The sequence below is a fragment of the Grammomys surdaster genome, unplaced genomic scaffold, assembly GCF_004785775.1.
Source record: "Grammomys surdaster isolate TR1022 unplaced genomic scaffold, NIH_TR_1.0 332709, whole genome shotgun sequence".
Lineage (NCBI taxonomy): Eukaryota > Metazoa > Chordata > Mammalia > Rodentia > Muridae > Grammomys > Grammomys surdaster.
In genome coordinates this window covers 31,637-36,660 of record NW_021627927.1, presented here as the reverse complement: position 1 = coordinate 36,660, position 5,024 = coordinate 31,637, and the positions used below count along the sequence as shown (strand labels likewise).

At 44.9% G+C, this 5,024-nt stretch overlaps 1 pseudogene; it reads left to right on the top strand.

Moving 5' to 3' along the window:
• Nucleotides 1–1,957: 1,957 nt before the first annotated feature.
• LOC114616619 lies at nucleotides 1,958–2,701 on the top strand (annotated as a pseudogene).
• Nucleotides 2,702–5,024: the final 2,323 nt, after the last annotated feature.

Genomic DNA, 5,024 nt, shown 5'->3' with positions numbered 1-5,024 from the left:
TCTCTCTCTCTCTCTCTCTCTCTCTCTCTCTCTCTCTCTCTCTCCCCCCTTTCCTTCCGTACTTTTCCCTTCTCCCTCCCCTCCACTCTCCCCTTCCTCATCTCCTCTCCCCTCCCCTCACGTCTCCTCCCGCTCCCCCTTTCCCTCTTACTTTCTCCCCTTTCTCTGTTATTTATTGTGTATTAGAGAGTGTGTGTGTTAAGGGTCATGTGTGGAGGTCAAAGGATGACTTGCTGGAATCTATTTACTCTCTCACTATGTGGATCCTGGGGAATGGCAATTGAGCTTAGATTGCCAGGCTCGGAGGCAAGCATCATTACCCTCCGAGGTGTCTCATTGACCCCTTGCTCTCTTTTCACTTATTTTAAGGCAGTGTCACACTGACTTACTCATGTTGCTACTGAAATCATCCCATAGCACAAGAGGGCTTGGAAACTTGTGATCCTTCTGCTTCAGCATTTCAAGTAGGTGGGACTAGAGGCCTACACTGCCAGGACTGGTATGTGTACATTTCTGTTTCACTGTAGAATGGGCTCATTAGGTTATAGGGTTTGCTGCTTTCAACTTTACCAATCAGCGAGGACCTGTCCTCCCAAGGGAGTCAACAATTCTTCCTGCCCTTGCATTGTTCAATGAATGTTTAGACTTGGGACTTCAGTTAAAGTTTAGTCATATTGACGTATGGCTATATTTCATTATGGTTCTGATTGGTAATTCCATGACTCTTAAGTTCCCTTTTCATGAGCTTATCAGTAATTTGAATGCCTTTTGAGGAAGCAACAACTAAGTCTTTTGTCTGTTTTCCTGTTGGTTTGTCTGTCTTTTGAAAAATGAATTTATAGGATATGATTTCTTTTCTGGATATATATGTAGCAAATATCCCCATCCCACTACAGTCAGTGAAGACTGTGATTTTAATGGTTCAGGTTGTATTCAGATTTTCATCATCTCTTGATTTCTAAATCTTGAATAAAAACCCTCCTGGCCATGAGAATATTCCCTATATCACCTTCTACAAGGTCATTTTTTTTAAAGGCTGGGAACTAAACCTGGGACCTTAAGAATGCTGGATAAGCATGCTAATGACTTATATTCCCAGACCAGCTCATCAGGCAGCCCAGGCTGGCTTCCAACTTTGCATCAGCTGCCTGGCTCTCCTTCTGGAAGTTTTTACTCCAATTCATAGTAGGTCTTTAATTCTCCTGGAAATGATTTTTATGAGTGTCATAGGAGAAAGAGCCCATTTGTTGTTGTTGTTGTTGTTGTTGTTGTTCCTGCAGCTCTCCTTCCACCCTCGTTTCTATCTCTACCCTTACCTCCATTATCTGTTAAGTTCATCCTTTCTCCACTGATGATTCTCCACACAATCACAGACATCTATCAAGTGTTCACGCCCGGGCGGTCTAAATCTGAGCTCTCCATTTTGTCCTTTGGCCATTTCTTGATGCCTCTGTTCCAAGCTAATACAATGAACTGCGCTCCATATTGGTCTTGGCATCTCAAGAAGCAAGCCTTCCAACCTTCCTTCAAGACTTTCTTGGCTCCCACTTAGCCCTTCCTACGTCTGTATAAATTTTAGGATCAGCTCGTTAAGTTTCAACAAACAGCTGGGGTTTGCTTGTATTAGATTTATTTCATAACCCAGTTTGGAGAGAAATTATCATCTTAACTGTATTACATGTTCCAATTTATAAGCTTCTCGATTCTTTTAAACACATTTTTTCTTTAATACCAGTGATGTTTTATTATGTTTTTCATGAAGTTTTATTAGAATTATTCCTAGACAGATGATACTTTATGACACTATAATTTGTACCATTGAAACATTTGTTTTCTGTTTCTTGCTGGGAAATAGAAAAGACAATATTTTAAAAGTAGATTTTTGGCTCTCTGCTCCTCCCTGTTCCAGAGACAGCCGAATCTTCTTGTGCAGTGCTAGCCTCGTCCAGTAGACAAAATGGTGAAGGTCGGTGTGAACAGATTTGCCCGTATTGGGGGCCTGGTTACCAGGGCTGCCTTCTGCTCTATGTCTGGCAAAGTGAAGATTGTTGCCATCAATGACCCCTTCATTGACCTCAACTACATGGTCTACATGTTCCAGTATGACTCCACCCATGACAAATTCAACAGCACAGTCAAGGCTGAGAATGGGAAGAAGCTTGTCATTAACAGAAAGCCCATCACCATCTTCCAGGAGAGAGATCCCGCTAATATCAAATGGGGTGATGCTAGTGTTGAGTATGTCACAGAGTCTACTGGCATCTTCACCACCATGGAGAAGGCCGAGGCCCACTTGAAGGATGGGACCAAAAAGGTTATCATCTCCACCCCTTCTGCTGATGCCCCCATGTTTGTGATGGATGTGAACTACAAGAAATATGACAACTCACTCAAGATTTTCAGCAGTGCATCTTAGCCCCCCTGGCCAAGGTCATCCATGACAACTTTGGCATCATGGAAGGGCTCATGACCACGGTCCATGCCATCACTGCCACACAGAAGACTGTGGATGGCCCCTCTGGAAAGCTATGGCATGATGGCTGCCCAGAACATCATCCCTGCATCCACTGTTGCTGCCAAGGCTGTGGGAAAGGTCATCCCAGAGCTGAACGGGAAGCTCATTGGCATGGCCTTCCGTGTTCCTACCCCCAATGTATCCGTTGTAGATCTGACATGCCGCCTGGAGAAACCTGCCAAGTATGATGACATCAAGAAGGTGGTGAAGCAGGCATCTGAGGGCCCACTGAAGGGCATCCTGGGCTACACTGAGGACCAGGTTGTCTCCTGAGACTTCAACAGCAACTCTCACCCTTCTACCACTGATGCTGTGGTTGGCATTTCTCTCAGTGACAACTTTGTAAAAGCTCATTTCCTGGTATGACAATGAATACGGTTCCAGCAACAGGGTCGTGGACCTCATGGCCTACATGGCCTCCAAGGAGTAAGAAACCCTGGACCACCCACCTCAGCAAGGACACTGAGAGCAAGAGAGAGGCCCTCGGTTGCTGAGGAGTCCCTGTCCCCAACACTGAGCATCTCCCTCACAGTTTCCATCCCAGACCCCCATGATAACAGGAGGGACTTAGGGAGCCCTCCATACTCTCTGAAATACCATCAATAAACGTTCACTGCACCAAAAAAAAAAGTTGGTTTTTGTCTTTGGCAATCTCATCAAACTCTTCTAGCCTGTGAGCTTATCCGTAGATGCTGACGCTGCTGTGTCCTCTTCTGTTGCAGTGTCATAGCATCTTGAAATGGCTGGAGTTTTCTTACTTTCCAGTCCTTATTTCTTTTCTTTCCCTCAGATGCCTGCTTCACCACCTTCTTCATCTGTTAAGATGCCTTTGAGCCTTCAGTAAAACACTGCAGATGGTTGGATTTGAATTCATATTTTGAAGATCCAGTATACTGGCTATTTTATGTTAGCAAGACACAGCTATAGCCCCCTGAGAGGAGGGACTCTTGACTGAGAAAATGCCACCATGACATTAGGCTGCAGGCAAGAAAATAGAGCATTTTTTAAATTAATAATTGACTGTGGAGGGCCCAACCCAGAAATTCATGGGTGGTGCCATCCTAGGCTGGTGGTCCTGGGTTTGATAAGAAAGCAGGCAGAGCAAGACATGAGGAGCAAGCCCATAAACAGCACTCTCCATGGCTTCTACATCACACACACACACACACACACACACACACACTTGATTCTTTCTGCAGGTCAGATTCGCTATAAGGGAAGCTCCCACCCAGGAGAAATCAGTCCCTGTAACACACTTACAAGTGACTTTTCTGGAAGATATCATCAAAAGGTTGACTTCGTCTGTATCCCTATTGAGTTAACCTAAAAACAAACAAGACTAGGCAAAAAAACACCAGTGGAGTGTAAATGCTGCAGAAGGGACTGTAATCACACAGGACAGCCTCATTCGTTTAGCTAGAATGGCCACATGACCATTCCTCCTTACCTAATGCTAAACCCTTGAATGTCCCAGCACAAAGAAGTAAATGATAAAAGCTGTGCATTTTCATTTATTTATTATTTTTTATTCTTCCCTCATACATAACATCCTTGTAGGACCATGAAAGGATATCTTGGTTCTTGGCTGGGCATGGGCCTTGAACCCTGACCTCAATGGGAAAATGGCAGGTATTCAGCCACGCCCCCAGAATCCAGGCTCCTACACATGGTCCTGACCTCCATTTAACCTGTGCCTCACGGCATGTTTGGCTATGCAGCCCCTAGAGGTATCACCTAACACAGCAGAGGGCATGACTACAGGCTTCAGCCTCGAGAGATTTCCATATTAACCAGTTACCTAAAGGCCAGAGGGTGTAGCTAATTAAGTTATTCCTTTCCCAGTTCCTCCTCTTTTCCCCCTCCCTATTTAAGTCAGGCCCACCCTGGCTTAGACGGAGGTGCATATCTAGATCCTCTCACACAAAATGAACAATAAAGCTTTGGGAACCCCGGACTCCGCCTTGGGACCCGCACATCCTGACCGCAGTTTTCCTTCCCTCCACTCCTTCTCCTCCCACCTTCCCTCTCCCTGTTCATTTCTCCTCTCTTCATTTTTTTCTTTCAGAAAAGATCAGGTCTTGGGACTCTTTTCCTCCTGCTGGGTTGCCTCCTCCAGCCTTGATATGAGAGTTTATGCATAGTCGTATTGTAACTTTTTATTCTGTGTTTGGTTGCTATCCCTGGGAGGCCGGCTCTTTGCCGAAAAGCTGTGTATTTACATCCAAAGGATTGTAGATGTCCCACTAATTGGCCCACGAGTTCTGATAGGCACTTCAAACTTTACTCCTAGGGATTGAAACTGGTGAGATGAAGCCTACTGACTTCAAGTTTGCTTGTTTTTTAATATTTTACTTTGTTATTTTTAATTATATATGTGTGGGGAGTCTGTCTGTGACTATATGCACATGAATGCTGGTGCCTGAGGAGGCCAGAGACACTGGGTCCCCCTGGGGTTCATGCTGGGAACCATACTCAGTCCTCTGCAAGAACAGAAGGTGTACTTAACTGT